The sequence below is a fragment of the Lissotriton helveticus genome, chromosome 7, assembly GCF_964261635.1.
Source record: "Lissotriton helveticus chromosome 7, aLisHel1.1, whole genome shotgun sequence".
Taxonomy (NCBI): domain Eukaryota; kingdom Metazoa; phylum Chordata; class Amphibia; order Caudata; family Salamandridae; genus Lissotriton; species Lissotriton helveticus.
Window position 1 is genome coordinate 1,298,995,545 of NC_136068.1, and position 24,479 is coordinate 1,299,020,023.

The 24,479-nt window shown below is 45.7% G+C and overlaps 1 protein-coding gene and 1 long non-coding RNA gene across 3 annotated transcripts in view; one reads left to right on the forward strand and one right to left on the reverse strand.

The window, feature by feature from the left end:
- The window catches only part of EVPL (envoplakin), a 239,139-nt gene that overhangs the window by 182,556 nt on the left and 32,104 nt on the right, over nt 1–24,479 (reverse strand). The gene's annotated exons all lie outside the window — the stretch shown is intronic.
- The window catches only part of LOC144770231 (uncharacterized), a 128,296-nt gene continuing 124,030 nt past the window's right edge, over nt 20,214–24,479 (forward strand). The window contains exons 1-3 of one of the 2 annotated variants that reach the window (XR_013598833.1): nt 20,214–20,314; nt 22,674–22,736; nt 22,899–22,951. This is a non-coding gene — a long non-coding RNA (uncharacterized LOC144770231). The remainder of the gene's footprint in view (nt 20,315–22,673; nt 22,737–22,898; nt 22,952–24,479) is intronic. The other variant, XR_013598832.1, reaches the window with a different exon arrangement.

Here is a 24,479-nt window from a genome sequence, read left to right on the forward strand (position 1 = left end):
ATTTTTGTGCAGCTGTTTAGATTACTACTTTTCTTGTCCCTTGGCATTTTTTTCTATTAAGGGATGTTTTCCACTTCCTTTCTTACTTTCATGTCTGGCAACGCTTTTCACACACTATGCCTCTCTTCATGCCCCTAACACTTTCAATACTGTGGGACCCTCTGCTGCCGGACGCATCCGTTATTTCCATTGAAGACTTGTGTTGTTTTGTGTACTGTGCCACTTTTGCACCCAGTGCAACTTTTTTGGCCATCAGGTGATGCCTGCTACATCAATCTGAGATGCTGTTGTGACTGATAATGTGTTTAGTGCCCTGTGCTTCTTCCTGTGGTGCTTTACGTTCTCTGGATCCGTTTGGCATGTTGCTGTTCCAGACTTGTACTTTTTAGGTCAAGCCTACTGGAGGAGTGCTGTATCCACTCTGGGGGCATAGATCACGCCCACTGCTTTCCATTTGTTCCTTCCTGTGCCTGTCAAAATTGCATTTTTTTAAAATCATGAAACGCTGCTCATTGTCCTGCCTTTGGGTATGTTTTAATTTTCGGGGGACTGCCGCTATTACACGTCCCCTTACTCTTGGCTTTATTTATTGTGTTTTTGGCGCACTCTTTTTTTCCTTTGAATGGTCCCGTTCCATTTCTTGCTTGCCCGCACCGCTCTCGGCTTCAGATTTGCCGTAATTTTTCTTTCCGATCGGATTTCGTACCATCCCACCCACCGAAATCACATTTATATACATTTAATTATTGCTTCTCTAATCTCCCTGTGCCCCCTCAGCACTACCACAACACTGCATGCCCACCCCCACCCCCACGACCCCGAGATCGCTGCTTTTTTGAAATGTTCAATAACTACATGTTTATAACACGGGCAGGGGAAAGATGAAGGGATTTGCCCAGATTCACAGGATGTTGAGCCAACGCAGAGGCTCAAACACGGACCCGCAACTCCCAAGTCGGCAGCTCTGATCCAGCTTTGCAAGAATCAGTTGGAGGTTAGGCTGTGTTGCTGAACCGTTCTTTTTAATAAGTACCCATTAAATGGGTCCCCATGAGGCTGGGCAGTCGTGTCTTCATGGCACTTGAGATTTGGCTGTTTTTTTTTTAGTCGTTATGTGTTTACCCCATCATCCTGGGTAGCCTGTAAGCAGGCCAATTGTCAGCAGGGAAGGCCATTAATACATTTAGTATTTTTAATTCGGGGGAACCATGGCCGAGTAATACTTAGATTTCCGGGGATGGTTGCAGGACTACACCTCCCAAAAGGCTAGGCAGCTGCGCCATACCCGCCGCTTCATGAGGAACGTGCCAAACCCAGATTAAATCTCATGCTGCTGCAAACCATGGCTGCATCGGTAGGAGTACGGAGGCACATAGACAGGGTAATCCATGAGGGCAGACCTTTGATGAAGTAATCATGTTACTATGTTTTTTTACGTTTGAGTATTGCCATTATGAGGCCCCCGGGGCTTTAATGTGCTACTTCGCTGGGGGTGGGGGGAGGTTTCTCTCCCCCACAAGTGTGTAACTACAAGGCTTCCCTCTGCCCCACCTCCATGGGGTTTCAAGAGCCCACAGCTAGAGTAAGATTTTGAGTGGATGGGCTGGTATTTGTTTGAATTACACATTAACCACTGCATTACTGGTTTGAAGCATGACTGAAGATTGGGCTCTCACTTGCATGATTGTTATACCATGTGCCTGCTTACTTGAGGGGCACAGTTTGTTTTCACTGAACCGGCAAAAAAGAGCCCACCTTCTGACAGTATTTATGTGTCCCAGTTATGTACTTAATGTTCAACTTTTCTTTTCCGGTATAAAAGCCCGCAAATTCGATTATTTCATTTTAGCACTATATTTTGCACATGTGTTTTTACACTTCCACATTACCGCAGTCCCCCGTGTTGTTTTGTTTTGTTTATGGGCTTTTCATTAACTACAAGGATCATTGATATCAGTCACTCACAATGCTTTGTTCATGAAAACCTCTGCTAATGTATGTTTTAATAAACAACACAACAGCGAGGCCGGTACGCCCCAAAAAACATAACTAATAAACATTGTCATTTGCAACGTCAATAGCTCTAACTTTCACTAATGCAAGACCGATTGCATTGCAAATGCTTGCTATTACTGTTTTAGGTTTTGCTTACCAGACAGCCTAAGCTGGCAAGTTGCAAAAGATATACTGTGGGCTTACCAAGAACATATAGCAGCTTGGCGCGGGAAAGAGCCACTGCAACGCTGCTGTTTCCCCGAATATACTTAACCACGCATGCGTTACAACGCATGCACTGTTACCACACACAGGCCCCGATGTAGGTAAAATAGATTTACCGATTTTAAATTACCGAATCATACCGATTCGGTAATTAAAAATCGGTAAATCTAAGGGGTTGAGATGTAGGAACATCCAGATGTTCCTGCTACCGAATCGGTAAAAATCGGTATTTACCGATTCTGTAAATACCGACCGGTAATGTCCCATTCATTCCTATGGGCTTTGAAGCCCATAGGAATGAATGGGGCTTTACCGGTCGGTATTTACAGAATCGGTAAATACCGATTTTGACAAGGGTGCAGGGGGTGTCACTTTGACACCCTCTAGCACCCCCAAAAAAGATTCGGGGGCCATGTGGCAGGCATACCTGCCCTAAGGGCAGGTCTGCCTGTCATATGGCACAGGTGTGCATGCACACATGTGCATGCACACCGGAATCGGTTTTTTACCATGAAGTTGGATTTCATGGTAAAATACCGATTCTGTAAGGCTTGTGGGACTCAGAAGAGTCCCACCTACATCTCATTGTTACCGATTCGGTAAAAATACCGATTCGGTATTTTACAGATTCGGTAAATTTACCGATCGGTAAATATTCCGAATCTGTAAAATATGTGGACCTACATACCATTTTGTGAATCTCGGTCGGTAACGGCCGAAAATACCGATTTTCGGCCGTTACCGACCGACCTACATCCGGCCCACAGCCTTTATCACGCATGCCTTTACGTTGTAAAGCTATGTGTTGAAAAGGTATGTGTGTGGTAAACGTGGTCTATCTGGATCGTTAGAGGAAACGGACCCTTCCATTTACTCTGTACGACGTGGTTTGCACTCCGGAAGAGCTGGAGAGGTGACGTTGTGGATAAGTAAGGGGGATTTTAAATGTGTTTGAATGTATTTAATGTATGTATCTTTTAATGTATTTAGGACAGGGGAGGGGTAGTTTGTAGACAGACTGGGGGCCGGAGAGGTGAGGGATAGGGGTCCCCTTCTCGTGCACAGGGCCGGGTACTTTGAAGTAGGGCCGGGGGGGTAAGGGAATCGTGCAGGGGTCCGTATTTAGGGTTCAGGGCAGGGGAGGGGTATTTGTTTTAAAGGTCCCCTTTTAATACTCAGGGCAAGGAAGGGGTAGTTTTTAGACGGGTCGGGGGCCGGGGGAGGGGTCCGCTTCTAGGGCTTTGGGGCAGGGTAGTTTGAAGAAGGTCTGGGGGTTGGAAGGAATGGGAGTCACACAGGGGTCTGTTTTTAGGATCCAGGGGAGGGGAGGGGTATTTGTTAGAGGGTTTGATACTGGGGTCACGCAGGGGTACAGGGGAGGGGGTAATCTTTTTTTTTAAAAAGGATGGGGCGCAAGGACCGGACTTGGAGCAGGGGGTCAGGAAAATCCTTTATCATCAATATGCCATTCACATGCATACTTTTACAAAGAAATTCATTGTAAAAGTATGCATGGTAAATGCATATTCGTGATAAAGGTTAAATGTGGTAATGGCATTCGCATTGTAAAGCATGCGTTGCAACGGAATCCATTCTAATGTCATAAAACTCTTGGAGCCTGCCCATTGGTTGACTTTACTGTCACTCTCATTCGCTTGCTTTCTTTTAAATGTTTAGGTCGAGCCTAGCGGCAATGCGCATGCACTGCTCGCTCTGCGAGGCATGCTGTATTAGGGTATGGAGTGGAAGCTTCGTCCACTCTCCGCCCATATTTGTCATTGGCTTTTTCTCATTGTCCTTCAAAAATGCTGACTTTTGATTGATTATGAGGCTTGTTAGTTTTGCCCTGCTACCATCTTGTCTCCATTTGTTAACACCCATAAGGACTGAACATTTTACTTGGCTTGTTATAAGGTGGGCTTTATCTAGTGGGTGAGCACTATTTTAAAAATGAACACTGATGGGGACAATGGCGGCTGCAGCGCTATGCGCTCTAAATTATATGCTTATTTACTTTATTGAGCGCCGCGCCGGCTTTAGGGACACTTTATTTATTTATATTGAACTTTCATGTTGAGCGCGCCGTCCACTTCTGTTTTTTTTTTTACTTTAACACTGAGCGCGGTGCCCGGTTCAAGGACACCGCACTCAGTGTTAAAGGAAACTGATGCACTCGGTTTTAAACATAAGCATTTGCAATGCAATAGGTCTCGCATTTACGCGAGACCTATTGCATTGCAAATGCTTGTTTTCCTTATTTCATCTTGTCCATGTCCATCGTGTCGTTGTCTCTTTCACTGAGCATACTGTTTTTATACCATCTCTTTGATTGGCTGTCTTCTATGCTTCCTCTGCTCGCTTTTAAGGAACTACTATTTTTCTTTTTGTTTATTCCCTTGCGTACTTCTCTCAACTCTCCTGCTCCTTATTGCTCTCTCTCTTTCCCTCTCCACCACTGCTGCCACTTGCTCCGCCATCCTTTCCCCTATGGTCTCCACACAGGCCTTCCCTTCTCGATTTCCATCAGGCCCCGCAGCTGGAGTTTGCTAACTTGCTGAGAGACCTAACAGTTAGCAATAAACTACAAAGAGCCCGAGCCATTGACAGGGCACTACAAATCTCACATTTCAATCAGTTCTCAAGTTTCTGTTTCGTACTTTGTGCACTGTTTGAGGCACCCCTTTCCAATTTAGTGGCTATGAGGAGGCTTGTTAATCAGTGTTTTGAACCTAAATGACGTTCACTGCTATTTTACAGGTTTTGGTTATCGAGGAAATAATAAAAAATAAAAAAAAGCAGGGAATGAAGAAATATCTAATAGGTTATGAAAGAGAACAATACACCAGGTAACACCGCTAGCATACATTATTCTCACAAGACTTCCCCAAAGGACAGACGTAGTAAATGCTTCTTCTATATTGAATAAAGGTAAGAAACGAAAATAGACTTTGCTTCTGTCGTCAAAATCGCAGTAAATATCTGTATGCTATTTCCTACAGTCAGTATTTGTGGATTTTAATCATTTATATCATTTGTAAAGCGCACTACTCACCCGTGAGGGTCTCAAGGCGCTGGGGTGGGAAATGCTGCTACTGCTCGAAAAGCCAGGTCTTGAGGAATTTTCTGAAGGTCAGCAGGTCTTGGGTCTGCCATAGGTGGATGGGGAGGGTGTTCCAGGTCTTGGCGGCGAGGTGGGAGAACGTTCTGCCGCCTGAGGTCGCTCTTCGGAAGCGGGGGACTGTAGCGAGGGCGAGGTCGGCGGAGCGGAGCTGGCGGGTGGGGGTGTAGAAGCTGAGTCGTCTGTTGAGGTACGTTGGTCCGGTGTTGTGGAGTGCCTTGTGTGCGTGGGTGAGGAGCTTGAAGGTTATCCTCTTGTTGACCGGGAGCCAGTGCAGGTCTCTCAGGTGGGGTGTGATGTGGCTGCAGCGAGGGATGTCGAGGATCAGGCGTGCAGGATGCGTTGGAGCCGTCTCAGGAGTTTGGCCGAGGCTTTATCATATAAATGACTAGGGGCCCAATTTAGGTGTTGGTGGGCAGCTTATGTCTCTGCCAGGGCGACGGAGTAAGTGACTGTGTTGCCTTGACTGAGATGCCACCTGCCAAATGTATAAATGCCCGCAAACCGTTTCCTGTCAAATGCTGTTTGCAGTTTGGTGCAGGGACCGTCAACATAACGAAGCCCTGCATCAAGCTGTTTTTTTTTATTTTAAAAAAGAAACTCCAGAAACAGGATTTTCTTTTTGAAAATAAGAAAGAAAATGTCGCCTCCCCATGAGTCTTCTCCCATGGCGAGGTGAGCATTTAGAAGTTTTTGCTGCCACTTAGCACCAGGGTTTTCAAGGCAGTGACGGGCTGTGAAAACTGACCTCTAATTCCGCCCATCTAAATCAGGTCGTTGGAATTACAGGTATGCCTCCGATGGCCCTTTATGCAAAGGGCCGTCAGAGGGGGTCAATCCCAGCGGAGACGAAGTAGTCTCCACCGAGATTAAACCTATGGCCCGCCAGCATCGAAATGGGGCAGGCGGACTATTATCTTAGTGGTACAGATACACCATCGCCGCTGTGATGGAGAAACTATACCTCCAAGGCATAAAGCAGCCCCTAAATTTGTTGCAAATTCGATTATTACACCATGTGAAAGAAAGCTTTAGAAGCAATCTGTAAGAAAATGTGCTTTCTAGCCATGAAGAGTCCAAATGTAAAAGAATTCTGAAGCTCATCACAGCATTGTCATCTACCTGAAAACTTCTAGCATCTCCTCCTAATGGCCAGTGGGCAATCTCAGGCGGATAACAGCTCACACCTTAGAACATTGTCATGGGCCTGTCATGATTATGAATCCCAACAAGGCCTGCCCAAGTGCGCTATGTGAAAACACATAATTACTACTCTGCAAATGTTAGGGGGCACCATACTTACTCTGCCCAAAAATGTTACGATTGCTGCAAATTAATCCAACTGATATATTGACAGCAAAAAGTTCTGCATGCTGGAAGGTACTATCTGTCATCCATCACGGTTTACAATGTTTGATGCTTCTCTTCTAATTCTCTGCTTCGCATTTTGGTTACCATGGTAAGGATCATAAATATGTCCTCATTTCTTTCAAGTTGTAATCCCAACCCTGGATGTGCTAAATGCTAGGTTTCCTGCAAGTGCAATAACTCTGGTGGTAATTACAGGCTGAGACAGCTGTGCTGGAACCAGGTTAATATCCCAGATATGTTGTGTAGATTGGGGTTCTCCAATGCTAATCGTTTTCAGGTCAAGCCTGCCAGACACTACAAGCTGTTGGTTACAAAATGAACAGTGTGCTTAGAACCCGCCAATTGCCTACCGTAGGTTGGCTTTATTGTCACTCTCATTAGCTTGTGTTTTATTTGCTGCCATGTGTGGACCTAACCTCCTCTTCTGCGTTTGTCCCTCTTCTGGAGCATTGCCTCTTAACATGTGTCCTTTCGCTGCTTCAGTGTTTTATATGTGGCGCAACTTTTTCCAGACCATTATGTGGGTGCTTTTGAGAATTGCGCCCCTGATTGTACATTGCCCTCTCTGTACAGGCTGCATGACCCGTTGTGCCTTCTACAGATCTTTGTATCACTTGTTGCTGTTCATTTTCAGTTATGCTTTTTGGTGCATCTGCTTTTCTTCCTGTGCATTGTTCTTTAGGCTCAAGGTCCTATGCCGATGTTCGTACCCTGTGCTTCTTGTCTTGCCTTATGTTGCCATTCGCTCCCAATGGAGTTTGAAGTGCCCTTTTATTCCTTTAGGACATAGTCCACTTTTCATGTCCAATGCCACTCCAGTGGCTGCTGGTTGCTTTTTATACCCCGTCCTCCTTTTAGTGGTTCATACTTGTTTTCATGCTCCTTCCCGAATCCTGTGCTTCGCTATTTGTTCTCCACTTTGTTTAAGATGTTCCTCTGCCACTTTTAATGCTTTTTTCCAGGCGCCATACCACTTATTTCGCAGGTGTTATTTTTTGTAATACTTTTTGGATCTTGTTCTGCTCTGTCTGGTCTACCACATTTTATAAACCTCTTTATACCCCTCTGCTCTGTCTGCAGTACCACATATTGTATCCCTCTAGCTCTGTTTCTGCTGCTCTTGAGGCCTAGGGCTGTTTTTATGCTGATTTCCCACCCATACCTCCCTTTTTTGGTCGCAGCCTACATGTCTGGTTTGCTATAGACATCTTGAGGACTTTCAGAACGTTGACCTGGGAATGCATTTCGCCCGTTGCTTACCATTGATTTTGAGGTTTGTAACTCACACAATCTGGCTTTCTATTTGCTGGCTTTATTTGCTTTAGGCTGTCCAGGTTCAGTTTGTCCCTCCCATTGCCCCATTGCCTAAACTGTGTTTACTGTATTATCGCACAAACCCACTTTCTGTAAACAGGCCTTTAAATCTTGCTCTTATCTTGTCACATTTGCTGTGCATTCAAAGACAGAGGTCAAATGTCTGGCTCTCTCTTGCAGGGAGCTTGGTGTTTATTTTTCTTTCTCTGACTTCAAAGTGAGAGAATCTATGTGATAATCATGCTGAGTACCCATGTAAGACAAGAAGGGGTGCTCTTTTCTTCTAGCACACAATAAAAAAGTGAACTGTGCTGATGTTTCAGAATGTATCAGAATTAGTACAAATGAAGCACATTTTCTTTGTAATTCTGAAGTGTGGTGGAGAAAACAAGTATTTGAACTTGATCAAAAACACATCAATACACTAGGTGATAACATTTGAATACACTATTGTTAGTGTGCAGTAAAACCGTATTTCGGTGCAAATGTAATGCTCATTTCAATTGAAATGTGTTTCTATAATGGCAGTGCTCTACACACCATGCATACTCCACACTATGCCACTCCACTCAATCTAACCCAGTCAGCCCACCCCACTCCAATCTACCAGACTCTAAACCCACCCCAATCTACTGCACTCCACTCAAATCTACCCCACTCTGCTCCCCTCTACCCCAGTCTACCTCACTCCACTCTAATCCACCACACTCCAATGCACCTCAACCCACTAAAATCCAATCTATCTGAATCCTCTCCTATCCCCCACCTCCAATCTACTCTTTTCCACTCCAATCTACCCGAATCCACTCCAGTCTACCACACTCCAATCTACTCCACTCCAATTTACCCCACTCCAATTTACTCTACTCCATTCCAATTCACCCCATTCCAAACTCCACTGCAATCTAACCAACTCATTTCCACTCCGTTCTACCCCACTCCACTCTAATCTACTCCACTCCCTCACAATCAAACCTACTTCAATCTACCACACTCTACCCCACTTCACTCAACCACACTTCAATCCACTCTAGCCAAATCTACCCCACTCCAATCTACCACCGCCCTCACACATCTATTCCAGTCCATTCGAATCTAACCTCTCTACCCCAATATACACTACCCCAATCTACCCCACTCCAAACATCACTCTTCAATCTACCACACTCCCATCTACCCCAGTCCATTGCAATGTAACCTACTCTAATCATAACAATCTTCCACACTCCACTCTTCCCCAGTCTATCTCCCTCCACTCCACTCCTATCTATCCAGCTCCATTCTGCCCACTCCAATCCAATCCACCATACTCCACTCTACCCCAAACTACCCCACTCGACTCCAGTCTACCCCACTCCACTCCAATCTACCCCATTCCAGTCCAGTGATGGCCCGTGCAGGTAAGTGCGGTGAGGTCCGGGTAGGGGTTGGTGTGGGGTGGAAGTGACAAACGACGGAATAGGGAATTAAATTAAATAAATCAATAAAACTACTTACCTTGCGCTCACTGCATCACCGACACAACGTTGTGGCGAGCACAAGGTAAGTGGTTTTATATCTTTATTTATTTAAATTTCCCTATTCCATTGTTTACCACTTCTACCCCTCCGCACCTGCCCCGCCCCACCACGCTTACCTGCATGGACTGCCAATGCTCCGGTCTACCCCACTCCACTCTACCCCAATCCACTGCACTCCACTCTTCTCCAGTCTACCCACTTCGCTCCAATCTACCCCAATATATCTCACTCCACTCTACCCCACTCTGATATAACCCATTCCAGTCTACCCCACTCCTCTCTACCCCACTCCACCCCAGTCAACTCCACTCCACCACAATCTACCACAATTCAATCTACCCCACTCCAATCTACCCCTCTCTACTCCACTCTACCCCACTCTACCCATATCTACCACACACCACTCCAATCTAGCCCACTTCGCTAGTCAATCCCACTCCACTCTACCACACTCCAATCTACCCAAATCTAACTCACTCCAATCTACCCTATTGCAATTTCCACACTCCACTCTGATCTACCCCACTCTACTCCAATCTAACCCACTCCACCCCAGTACACTCAACTCCAATCTACCCCAACCCAGTCTACCCTATTCAACTCTACCCCACTCCGATCTACCCCACCCCACCCCAGACTATCCAACCACAATCTACTCGACTCCAATCTACACTACCCTATTCTACCCGAGTCCACCCCACCCTGCTGCAATCGGCCCCACTCTAGCCTACTCCAGTGTACCCACTCCAAACTACCCCACACCAATCATCCCTCTTCATTCTACCCCACCCCAATCTACCGCACTCTATTCCAATCTACTGTAATCTAATCCACCCAAACTACCCCACTCAACCCTAATCTACCCCACTACACTCCACTCTTCCTCAATCTATCTCACTCCACTTCAATCTCAACTCCACTACAATCTATCCAACGCCACTCCACTCCAATCTACACCACTCCACTCTACCCCAATCTACCCCACTCCAATCTGCTTACTTCATTCTACTCTACCTAACCTACTCCACTCAACTTCACTCCATGCTACCACATGCCACTCAAATCTACCCCGCTCCATTCCAATCTAACCCTATTCACCCAAATCCACCCCACTCCAGTCTAATTTACCCCACTCCACTTTAATCTACCCCACTCAACTGTGCTCTGCTCCATTTTTCCCAATCTACCCCACTCGGCTCCAATCTACCCCGATATATCCCAGTTCAAACTACCACATTCCACCCCACCCCAATCTACCCAAATTCAATCTACCCCATTCCAATCTACAATGCTAATCTACCCAGCTTTGGCATATCAATCTACCCCAATCCGCCCCATTCCGTTCTACCCCACTCTACCCCACTCCACTTTACGCCAGTCTACCCCACTCCACCCTACACCAATCTACCTTATTTCACTCTACCCCATCACCAATCCAATCTACCCAACCCCACCCCACTCCACACCACTAGCTTTTAGCCATGCTGATCAGCAGCCGCACTGGGGTACATGGTTTAAACACATTTGCATAAGCGAGACCTATTTGGCTATGTCAATGCTTGTTTATGTCTGGCCTTTGAGATAGCTTTTGCTCTCTTGCCAGACTACTGTTGTTCTAAATAGTTCATAAAAAAAAAAAAAATGAATGGGTTAATGGTTAGCAGGCTACATCCATTGGCCTTGTACATTTTGCTTCCATCTACCACTGCATACAGCATGGGGAAGCTAGTCAGTTCACTTAACCTGTTGGCTCACTTCACTTTGAGTAACTGCACAACGCCCGTGCATTGATCACATCCACCAAAAAATAGTTTATTTCTCTTCAGTGACAAGGCTAGTTCAAAGTGTGCTTACTATATTTGATTTATTTTTATATTAACTTTAAATGCTGGCTATTTATTTTGTTTGCACTTTATTTTCAGTCTCATTTTTAATGTTGGTGTTAGAAAGTGTTTAAGTGAGATTGTAGTTTGCTGTGATAAGTAACATTCAATTGGCCTGTGATTTGAGTGCTTGGTTAGATGGTGATTTAGTATTGTCTCCCTCACAAATAATAATGAAATACATAGCAGAACTGAAAGGCTTGCTATTTAAAAAGAACACTAGTAAAACAGCCACACCAGGGAATGTCTTTTAAATGTAACATTTTTTGTTAAATCATAAGCTGGCTGTGTATAGGTGGCAGCACCTTTATTGTTATTTTTTTTATTTTGTGCAATAAAAAATGAACCATAGCACCAGCTTGCCCATGCCAGACCTCCTGGCTTTGTCAGTGGTCATTTTGTTTGCTTTTTATACCTGTGAAGCTTTTTGTGCTCCAGCATGCAAACAGCACCACAGCACAGCAAGACAAAGACGGCATTGATAATTTTTAAAGCTTCTGACAGCGGGGGCGGACTAGTGCTAGGCACACCAGCAAAGCCATGACCTCACAGCTGGCATCAGACCCAGACATGGCAGGAGGGGCTGCCAAGGCCAATCGACCCAAAGAGTGCAATCTTTGCTCTGAATACAGCTCTGGCAGTGGCTTCTTTGTAAAACCATCAAATGTGATCCTGTTGAAGATGGGGTGTCTAAACATTTCTGTATGAAGCGCTACTTATGTTCAATGGAAATCATCCTAAGTTACTAATATTATCAGTGTTGTACTGGGGACCACATCAGATAAATACATACATTAGTGACCACCATATGCAAGATTAATAACTGTGGCATAGTTGTAGTAGTCATGTAAAAAAGGCTTTGTCAATGTGGAATGGCTCCATATGGCTAATTGGGTAATACGTAACAGCCATAGTTGCAATGCCTCTGGCGCCAAGGTTATATTAGTGTCTCCCCAACCCTGCATGATTTATCATTCAAATATCAGCTTTAAATATATTTTGCAAATTCAACCATTTTTCTCCAAACATCAGTTTATACGTTCTTAAAATAAGCAACATGTTTGTCTTTAATACATAGCTGTCAATTTGGATATTCATATATTAATTCAACCAAACAAAAGCTTCGAATTTATTAGGCTGGACTGCACACAGGAGAGCTCTTTTTAGGTAGCTGTAGAGCTGCCAGTAGCTTATGAGCTACTCGTTGAAGAACCCTGTGTTAAAATATAATCAGATTACATGACTATGGTCTGCATCAGAACCAGGAGCAAATCATGCAGACACAACATCTGGGGTCAGGATCCCAGCGTACTAAAACCAGCCAATCACAAACGAATTACACTGACATATGCAATACTTGTGATCAGGACCCAGCGTTTGCTCACCAAGACCAGGAGCCAATCCCAAACCAACATGGCTGCCACAGACAACACCTGTGATCTGGACTCGCCGTACATGCACACAAACCAGGAGCCAATCACAAATCAACACCACCTTGCCACACATAGGACACCTGTGATCAGGATACAGTATAAACTCATTCAGTATCTCCTGCCGAAGTTCGAGATCTCTCTTACCATAAGACGTGATATTTCCTGCTCCACTGCCTCTTCCCCTGGCTGGCTCCAGACAATGGGAACTGCAGCTCACATCATCGCCAGCTCTGAGGGAACCACAGGCAATAACAATCAGGCCTGCTACACCGGATATGAGCTGCAGGTATCCCTACTGGGGAGAGTTAGCTGACGTGTGTTGTTTGTACTCACACAAGAAGAAGAAGATAGTAGCTAACCAGGATATAATCAATATCCTGGGTGTATATTAAGCACATAAATACACATCAAACTGTGTTTGTGGAAGTTAAATATAACAAGTATAGCAATAAATCTCCTAGGTAGTATTACAGAATATCTTTGAGTAGGTTATTTGGGAATTAAACTGCAGAAGAAAAAATCCTGACAAGATGACAAGGGCTGATGGTCAGCCAATAGCATCAGTCAGTTATGGGGTAGCCCGGGCAGATTGATGAAGCGGGCGCTCCTGGTGAAGAGTTCTGTGTTCTGACTCAGTCACAGGGGGGTGAGAAGTGTGGCTCTTTCTGGCTGAGCTCATCACAGTTCGAAATCATTTCTTATCACTCTGGAATGGCCCACAGTGTCAGGAAAAATCCTTCAAATATATCAAACCACATCTACATTTTTTGAAAGTGCTATATTTTTTATTTTGAGACACAATTATTCAGAAAACGTCCTTTCTTTTGAAACGTATATAAACGTAAAAACACAATTTTTCAAAATAGGGTCCAGGGACAATTTTTACCGACTGTGTCATCTCCACACCCCCAATTCAATACATGAAAAAGGCACCAGGAGACTAACGAACAACACAATATCAACTATGCAAGTGCCCAAGAAGATGAAAAATTACACTATCACGATTTGAGTAGCACCTGGCTCAGAAACAAATCCCATCAGCCCATCCGCCCACCACCCTGGCGGAACATCATCATCTGGGAGATGATTGTGGAAAATCTGTGCAGCCAAACCAAAATTGAATAACTATGCAGCACTAGTTTTCAGGCCAGTAATTGGCCCAGCTAAAAGTGATCTCAAAAAGGTGGTGCTGATGATGTGCAATGCAGAGTGAAAGTGACAATTAAAAATGACTAGAAGGACAAAAAATATGTTTAATTGAGATTGGACTAAGGTCAAGATTAAAAACAGCCTGATAGTGTGAAAATATGACTATCTTATAGCAATAGATGAAAGGTCAACATGTTTCAGCCCTGAAGGTAATAATAACCGGCTTTCGTCAGGACCTACAAGAGTGATGCACTACTGCAAGTGTTTACACAATATATGTATAAGAAATTCAAAAACATTACTTAGAAAATTAATGCAACAGTGGTTGTGTACAACCCTACCAGAACCTGGTGTGTACCGAAGTTCGAGGTTGGTTTGTATATAATCTTCTTTCCTGTAAGGATACAATTAGTTAATTCGTGTTGCTAATAGGTGAATATGAGTCTTCTGAGCAAATGCACAGTTTACTTGTTCTCTAACATTTTTGGGAAAAATGCCCAATAAGTGACAAAACATGTAATGGACGACCTAATATAATTCAATAAAGTTGTACTCACCCAGCTTTATGTGGGAGTATGCCTCACCTCACCCGGCAACTGCTCGGTGAATGAGGCCCCGCTCTATTTGTGGGTAAACAAGGGAACACAAATTAAAAGAGACTCCCAACGTGTCCCTTGTAAAACAGCAAATTCGTAACCATAATTGTAATTACAATTTTGACAATAGATTAGAGGGCTAAAGAAAGCATGACCAGCCAAGAAATGTACGTGATATATTCATAAAATTCAAATGAAGTTCAAATAGAGCCCAGATTCAGAAGTCAGCATGGGCTGATGTAGAACCCATATGGAATCAGCTAGGCTCTGACTATGTTCCAAAAACGAGCTAGAGCAAAGTATAAAATCATGCCTCTCTATATACTGAGTATGTAACCCAAGTTAGCCATAGCAGCAAAAGCAAGCCACCCACCTGTCCGTCGGTACCTCCAGCTGAAGACCAAGCCGAAGGGGAGGTACCGAACGGCAGGACGACTCGCTTTAAATAGTGCTCCTAATTGGTAGATTGTTGAGTGTTAATTTCATGCTGATTGGCGTGTGAAACGCGCACCGACGCAAAGTTACGTGGTAGAGCCACTTATTACAAATCTAAGACAGAGCTTACTACGCGCATGCTCTTAAACAAAAACGCTTCCCAGTCAATGCGCATGTGCGCAGCCGAAGGCGCTTTAATGGTTACTAGCGCATGCTCAGAACCCAAAACGCTAGATTTGTTAGAGACACAAGTGCGTTTAGCTTTCCCAGGCGCGCAAGTGTAAAAAAGGGGGGGAGGGAAGCACATTGCTGAGAACCCAACTCGTAAGACCCTGGTCTCACAATAAATATTCAAACTTATAATCGTTGCCTTACAAGTTTTACTCCATTATGTGTGGCCCTCAGTATGTGCTCCTGCGTGCAAATCGGAACAATGAAAGATGACTCTAGTATGTGCTGCTAAAAAGTTATAATACTGAGGCACCAGACAGAAAAATGTTTTTTGCACTAAATGAAATAAATTCTAATAGGTATAAAACTAACGCACTATGTGTAGACCAACGGATATGCACATACACAGCCTGCTGTAAGAGCATCTCAAAGTCAAATACGTGAATTCCTTAGAGGAGGGGTGTTCATTCCGTCTTACATGTACAGAAAGTATGTCATTATTAGCCATCAGACAAGAGTGTTCAGGAGTTCTTAGGGATACTCCACCTATCCGAAAAATACTCAGAGCTGTCAAAAGACTAGTTCATGAAGTGAGACTGGGGGGGGACCCCTGCAAAGATGTTAGTGTCAGTCAGATAAAAAGGGAGCCATGACTATAATAGCTCGTCAAGTAAACTAACCTTATCTGTACATTGATGGGTACGCCTACTACATGTACGGTTCTGATTGTAGTGGGCGTGTCGTAAGTTGGACTTAGGACTGCTCTGACCCAACAGATGTACTATATGTAAATAACAAGGGTCATCGCCTGTTTACAGTGAGGCCCACGGATCTCGTCATTAAGACTATTGCTATCACATTTCAATTTGAAAATCCACTTTTGTTCTTTAATGAACAGGAATCTCGAAATGTCACTTATATGTGGTGGAATAAAAGGACGTTCTAGCACAAGCCACCGCATGTCGTCTGTCTTGTGTTTTAGGGCAAGAAAATGATTTGTGAGACATGTGGATTGTTTGTTACAGCGAATTGTGCTTTTGTGCTGGCTGATTCTTAGTTTAATTTTCCGTGTGGTATAGCCAATGTATCTGAGAGAGCATGGGCAAATGATCATGTAAATAACTCTATCCAAGTTACAGTTGGTATGAGTCTTCAGAATCCAAGGCTTACCGGTGCCAATGCCTACAGAATCTGTCTTACGTGTTTGTGGACAAACACTACACGATCCACAGGGATGATGGCCCCAGACCGGAGGTATACCCCACAATGTGTTGATATTATCATGGGGCTGTATCTTTGGCCTCGTATGCACCAGTTTGCATACAATGGTTATTTACATGATCATTTGCCCATGCTCTCTCAGATACATTGGCTATACCACACGGAAAATTAAACTAAGAATCAGTGAACACAAAAGCACAATTCGCTGTAACAAACAATCCACGTGTCTCACAAATCATTTTCTTTCCCTAAAACACAAGGCAGACGACATGCGGTGGCTTGTGCTGGAACGTCCTTTTATTCCACCACATATAAGTGACATTTCGAGATTCCTGTTCATTAAAGAACAAAAGTGGATTTTCAAATTGAAATGTGATAGCAAGGATCTTAATGACGAGATCCCGTGGGCCTCACTGTAAACAGGCGATGACCCTTGTTATTTACATATAGTACATCTGTTGGGTCAGAGCAGTTCTAAGTCCAACTTACGACACGCCCACTACAAGCAGAACCGTACATGTAGTAGGCAGATCCATGAATGTACAGATAAGGTTAGTTTACTTGACGAGCTATTATAGTCATGGCTCCCTTTTTATCTGACTGATAATAACATCTTTGCAGGGGTCCCCCTCCAGTCTCACTTCATGAACTAGTCTTTTGACGGCTCTGAGTATTTTTCGGATAGGTGGAGTATCCCTAAGAACTCCTCAACACTCTTGTCTGATGGCTAATAATGACATACTTTCTGTACATGTAAGACGGAATGAACACCCCTCCTCTGAGGAATTCACGTATATGACTTTGAGATGCTCTTACAGCAGGCTGTGTATGTGCATATCCGTTGGCCTACACATAGTGCGTTAGTTTTATACCTATTAGCATTTATTTCATTTAGTGCAAAAACATTTTTCTGTCTGGTGCCTCGGTATTATATCTTTTTAGCGGCACATACTAGAGTCATCTTTCATTGTTCCGATTTGCACGCAGGAGCACATACTGAGGGCCAGACATAATGGAGTAAAACTTGTAAGGCAACGATTATAAGTTTGAATATTTATTGTGAGACCGGGGTCTTGCGAGTTGGGTTCTCAGCAATGTGCTTCCCTCCCCCCCTTTTTAGGTCGAGCAGACCTAAAAAGCATGCGAAGCATGCTTTTGTCTGCGAAAGATCTTTTGCTGGCGTGTCTGGGGGAATGTGAGACGGTGTACAAGCACGAGCCTCTGCCGTCTCCGATTTGCCCTCGAGGGCGCGCACGGCGTTGTGCACATCCCCTGCCTGCCATTCACATGCTCTCGCAATCACACACAGGCAAAGTCACGCATGTGCACACACATTCCCACGCGCACACACTCCCCCCCTTTCCCCCCCCCCCAGGCATACACACAGGCAGGCAGGCAGGCACACACACGCATGCACGCACCCCCCTCCCCCACCACTCACGGGGCGCGCACACACACACGCGCGCGCACACACAGATCCCCCCCTCCACTCACCGTGCTCTTTTCCGGTGCATCTCCACACGCGGGGCATTTCTCTGGATTTTCACGCTACCGCGGGGCTCTCCCTCCATGATGGGAGCCCCGCAACAACGAGCATCACCGGCCTCTTCCGGCCACGTCACAGGCCCCGCCCATGTCACGGGCAAGGATGCCTGACTTCCTGGTTTTTTTCAGCCGTCAATGCTTTTCTTGTTGCCACTTTGGTTCTGAAGGTAGACAGGAGGTGGCACGCGCGGACAGGAGATGTGCACTCCGTACGCGTGCACATCTCTTGTCTGTGAAGGTAGGCGTTTCCTCTGCCGTTGCTAGGACGAAGTGTTTGCGTTCCAGAATGGGAAGCACCGCGGGCTGGACTAAGAAACTGCTTCCAGGGGAGGAAACATTGAAACACTCCCCTAAAGTCCTTGTTATTGCACGGAGGCAGCCGAATATGCTTTGATTCTGTTTTTACGACAGAAAAACGAACTACAGGGGAGACAGGTGGCGGCGTCATTCTCTTCCAGCCGTTTTGTATTTTACGATTCAGTGCGCTACCCCTATGTAATTGTACTGGTTGAGTCCGGCCGGCGTTAACCTCCAGCAGTAATGTGCGGCGCTATGACCGATGAGCAGCGGCAGGGCGGAGGCGGTTGGTACTGGAGTGCGCTATACCAGTGTGCTGTACACTCCTTGACCTGAGCACCGGGCAGCGGTAAAGGATGACATCCCCCCGGGCTCCAAGACGAAACGGAACCGCTGCGGCATCTGCCGATAAGAGCGCCGTGCACCTACATCTGCGGTTCCTTGACATGGCAAGGGCAGCGTGGACCACTTCCTAGAGAAGTGGGGTAGTGGCCATACCGTACGTTCTCCCAGAGCCAGACAAGTGCGGCGCTATTAGAATGTACCATTACGGGTAAAGGGTGTGTGTGAGCATAGTGGGATTCGTTGTGAACAAGGGGACACGACTTTGTGGGCTTACGGGATGCAGGTGCGAGGAGGAAGTGTTCGTGTGGGCAAAGACGAAGCTGATGCGGGGCAAGGGGTGCTAGTGTCAGCTAGTGGATGCATGTCTTGGCACGGGTTGCTGGTGCTTGTATAAGGGAAGCAGGGTTGGCAAGGTGTTATATATCTTATGGCGATGGGCCACCAGATTTGCACGGGGATGCTGATACCTGGCAGGGAGAACGCCGTAGACAAGGATGCGCGGATGCTCACTACAGGCCATGTGCTGATGTCATGAATGGCCGTGATGCTGCAGCTGCTGATGATTCAGCATCCTTGGCTGCGCAGCCCTCGTGGGCCAGGTGTTGAGAGGCTGCAGTCGGCAGAGGTGTGCCATTGAACCCTGCCACCGAGGGTTTGCGGGCCGAGCTAGGCGAGAAAACACGAGGAGAATAATCTGCCTCATAGGTGGTGTATACAGTCCTGCCATGCAGTTGTGACTTCATGGTCCGTTGGCCCCATAGAGCAGGTGTGCTCTGCGCAGTGACAACAGTCACACCCCTGTAGTGGGCTCAAATTACATGCTTCATTCACACTTGAATGATAGGAGCACAGGCGACTTCACACTATAGCAGGGTGGCGCAATCACATTGTAATTGTAATTGCATTTATGTAGCGCTTACTACCCCTGACGAGGCGTCGAAGCGCTTAATTCTGTGCCATACATCGCGCAATCTTTACATGTCCACGTGAGTGAAATATTCTTTTGTGCTTATCGGTATTTGGGATGAGCCATCATTTATGTGTTCCAAGTTCCGGCCCTCTTAGCTACATGAATATGTACTTCTCTTCTGTTGGTACATGGCTCGAGAGCAACACGCCTCTTGTGTTTTTTTTTATTCTCTGGAAGAAGTGGGTTGTGCATGACTTCGCGTTGTGTACAAGTTAAACACTCAGCAGGAAGATATTTCATTCCTTTGTAGTGCAACATTTACATTTCAACGGCAGTTGAGTCTGGTTGCTATTTTTTGACTTTCGTCTGGTGATGTACACACATTTTAAAGGTGAAAATCATACGAATTCTACTGTTATAAAGAGTAACTTCTACCAATGTATGTTATAGGAAAGAAATAATTTGGGAAACAACCTTGCTTTGACTATTTAAAAATTGCTTCCACTGAAAGACCTTTCCCACGTGTCGTGTCACTTGATCGTTTATGGGTACTGCGGCAGGTCCCAACCACTGCTCCTCTCCTAGCCAGCCACTCCGTGGGCGCGGGCTTCCAGCAGGAAACGGAAGTCCCGCCCCACGGCAGTTTTCCGCACGCACACGTCTTGTTTCAAATGCAGCTCTTTATTGGACTTTGGCGCTGTGCTTGCACAAGAGCTGTCACGTGACGTAAAATAAGTTTTAGAAGCGGCTGTCACCTCGCAGACGAGAGGCCTCCTGTAGCAGCTGGTGAGCCCCAGACTTCAAACATAAATCATTTACCTGAAGACGCCCGTATCCTGGGTCTTTTAGAAACCCCATTCTACCCCTGTGGTCCAGGCAGTGCTTAATTTAAGGATGCTTCCCCCCCCCCCAAACCCTGCATTGATGCCTGAGTGAGGTGCCCCTACACGCCCTCTGCTGCCCTGAAGCTCAGCTCTCCAGTCCACTCACCGACAGTGAACTGTGTGCCAGTCACCCCAAGCCTCTAGTCTAGGAGCTTTCTCGAGCTACATCCGGCTTGATTCCTGCCGAACAACCTAGCAAAGTCCGTGCGAGGATTGTATTATAGTGTATGTACCGCAGTGTTTACTCGCTGAAGATGCCAGTGAGAGCTGTGCGTCCTTTGCACCCAGGGCATTAAGTGGGACGAAAAAACGAGGGGGGGGGCTTGAAAGGTAGGTGACGCTCTGAGTGCAGCTCCTGCTATTGTGATTGATGCTGGATGCTACACGGTGTGTCTGAGTCGCAGCGGCCATCACGTGTCATTCGTATCGCTCTCTGCCGGAGATTAATGCATCGCACCTGCTTTCTGCACTTTAAGTGCTGTTTAAATGCACTCTGCTTGTTAAAATGTCTTCCCTCTTTATTGTGAGTAGGGTGTAGGATCCATAGTGCACTGCGAGGGGCTACTATTCTCCGTAGAACACCACAGTGTCTCAGTTAGGGCTGCGTGCCAATTTGGTTTCAGTTCGGCTCCAGGGCCCCTCACACTGGATCTTGATGTTTGTGCAAGATTTCATTCTTCGTTAGCGGCGTCCGAATATTCTCACATTTTCCAATGGCTGATTATGCGATTTATTGACTTGTGTGGACTGCCATTCCTCTTTTATTCAGTGATGTTGTGCCACTAGGTGTGGAACAGGAGAACTACACTGCCAGCTTCTCCTAGTCACCCTCACACAATCACACCCTCTCACCCTCACACACCCTCACACACCCTCACTCACCCTCACTCACCCTCACTCACCCTCACACCCCCTCACCCTCACACCCCCTCACACGCCCTCACACACCCTCACTCACCCTCCCCCCCACTCACCCTCACCCCCCACTCACCCTCACCCCCCACTCACCCTCACCCCCACACCCTCACCCCACACCCTCATCCTCACACACCCTCTTACCCCACACATCCTCACCCCGCATCACTCATTCGCCACCACAACATCAATCTGTGCAACCATTCAACAACTAGTTCAAATATGTTCTCTCAATGTTTCAAGCTTTATTACAAATGTAACAAAAAGATGTTAATATTTCACTTCTGTTCTAGGAGTTTTGTAACAATAAAAGACACAGAACATAATCTTCACAAGTTATTTACAAAAGTTTAAGCTATTGCCATTATAAATTACAATACCTTTTATTTAAGTATTAATTATGTTAAAAAAATTAAAAGCCATTGTTATTTGTAATATCAATACATGTAAGTCACGTAAATACAACACATATTGCATTACAAGTGCTATATGTGTCACATTTGCAAAAATTATAACTATTGGCATTGTAAATGACAAAGCTATTAATTTCGCTATTTTCAAAAACAAAACCTAACTAAAAAATTTGTCATTTACAATTCCAATAGCTCAAACTTTCCTAATGCGAGACCTATTGCATTGCAAATGCTTGTTTACACTTGCGCGCCTGGGAAAGCTAAACGCGCTCGTGTCTCTAACAATGCTAGCGTTTTGGGTTCTGAGCATGCGCTAGTAACCATTCAAGCGTCTTCGGCTGCGCACATGCGCATTGACTGGCAAAGCGTTTGTGTTTAAGAGCATGCGCGTAGTAAGCTCTGTCTTAGATTTGTGATAAGTGGCTCTACCACGTAACTTCGCATCGGTGCGCGTTTCACATGCCAATCAGCATGAAATTAACACTCAACAATCTACCAATTAGGAGCACTATTTAAAGCGAGTCGTCCTGCCGTTCGGTCCCTCCCCTTCGGCTTGGTCTTCAGCTGGAGGTACCGACGGACAGGTGGGTGGCTTGCTTTTGCTGCTATGGCTAACTTGGGTTACATACTCCGTATATAGAGAGGCATGATTTTATACCTTGCTCTAGCTTGCTTTTGGAACATAGTGAGAGCCTAGCTGATTCCATATGGGTTCTACATCAGCCCATGCTGACTTCTGAATCTGGGCTCTATTTGAACTTCATTTGAATTTTATGAATATATCACGTACATTTCTTGGCTGGTCATGCTTTCTTTAGCCCTCTAATCTATTGTCAAAATTGTAATTACAATTATGGTTACGAATTTGCTGTTTTACAAGGGACACGTTGGGAGTCTCTTTTCATTCGTGTTCCCTTGTTTACCCACAAATAGAGCGGGACCTCATTCACTGAGCAGTTGCCGGGTGAGGTGAGGCATACTCCCACATAAAGCTGGGTGAGTACAACTTTATTGAATTATATTAGGTCGTCATTACATGCTTTGTCACTTATTGGGCATTTTTCCAAAATATTTTAGAGAACAAGTAAACTGTGCATTTGCTCAGAAGACTCATATTCACCTATTAGCAACACACATTAACTAATTGTATCCTTACAGGAAAGAAGATTATATACAAACCAACCTCGAACTTCGGTACACACCAGGTTCTGGTAGGGTGGTACACAAACACTGTTGCATTAATTTTCTAAGTAATGTTTTTGAATTTGTTATACATATATTGTGTAAACACTTGCAGTAGCGCATCACTCTTGTAGGTCCTGACGAAAGCCGGTTATTGTTACCTTCACGGCTGAAAATGTTGACCTTTCATCTATTGCTATAAGATAGTCATATTTTCACACTATCAGGCTGTTTTTAATCTTGACCTTAGGACAATCTCAATGAAAAATATTTTTTGGGGGAGAGGAGCTTCGCGCGCAACCGAGATGGCCGCGTGAGCACAGGGCTCCCGAGACCTTTGCCACCTCCCGCATCTATCCTGAACATTATCCTGATTATGACGACAGGTTATTGAAGACGCAACCCAGCTGATTTAATAGCTGCTTTCAGAAATCGATTTGGACTCCGGCAACCGTAACAACGGCACTTCGACCTTTTGTGGCCCGCTCCGTGGCACTGCCCGGGGCTCGAGTCAATGTGGTGCCCAGGTAGTAATTGAACAACAACGGCCAACGGGGCCCTGCTCACAACCCTGGAGTTAACTTTCGGTTTCGTTTTTGGCTCCTCGGCCTGCTCCTGTCCCGAGACCGCTCTGGCAACCTGGGATGCAATCTGACCCCGCAACTCCACTGTTTGATTGCCATCGAGTACCTCTGGTCGTGTGACATTGGGCTGGAACTTGTTTTAGGTGATCCCGGTGAGTGAATTGAGAGGAGCCATTTTTACCAGGTCTCGAAGGCCCCTCAGGGGCGCAACACCCAATATGGCGAGCAAACCCGAAAGCGAGAAACGGAAGACCAAGACCGTTCACCGGGGGGGCGCTATTCAATCGAACATCATGGATCGTTACACTCATCCTAAGGGGTCCCCCGGTGGTACGTGTAGGTCCCTGGGAGATGCGGGAGACGACTCAGCGGCGGTGGATGACTTGACCCTGCATGATGTCATGGGCGCCATTGCTAGTATGAAGACCTCTATCGGACAACAATATGAGGCTCTGGCCCTAAAGCTTGACTCTGTGGCAATCAATGTCAACTTGATCAGGGCGGACTTATCAAAGACTAACGAAAAAGTCAAATCCTTAGATTTGAAGACATCCAGCCTTACGACTGATGTGTCCGATTTACAGACGGAGGTTCGCAATCTACGATCCTCCAATGATCTCTTTTCTCGCCAGCTGGAGGATTTTGAAAGTCGGGTTAGACGCAACAACGTACGTAATATTGGGGTCCCTGAAAAACTGTAAGACCCAGCTGTGGATCTCCTTATCGAGGACCTCATCCTAAATCATCTTGCCCCCAAAGGCCTGAGCAACTTCTTTGCGGTGGAACGAGCACACAGAGTGCCGGGCGGGAAGCCCAAGCTGGGCGCCCCTCCGCGTCCCATCATCGCCAGAATTTTCAACTTGAGAGACAGAGACGCTATCCTGCAGGCATCGCGGGTGGGCGGCCCTACGAAGTTCGAAAACACTACGGTGAGCTTCTACCCAGATTTCACCCAGTTCGTTCAGAAACAAAG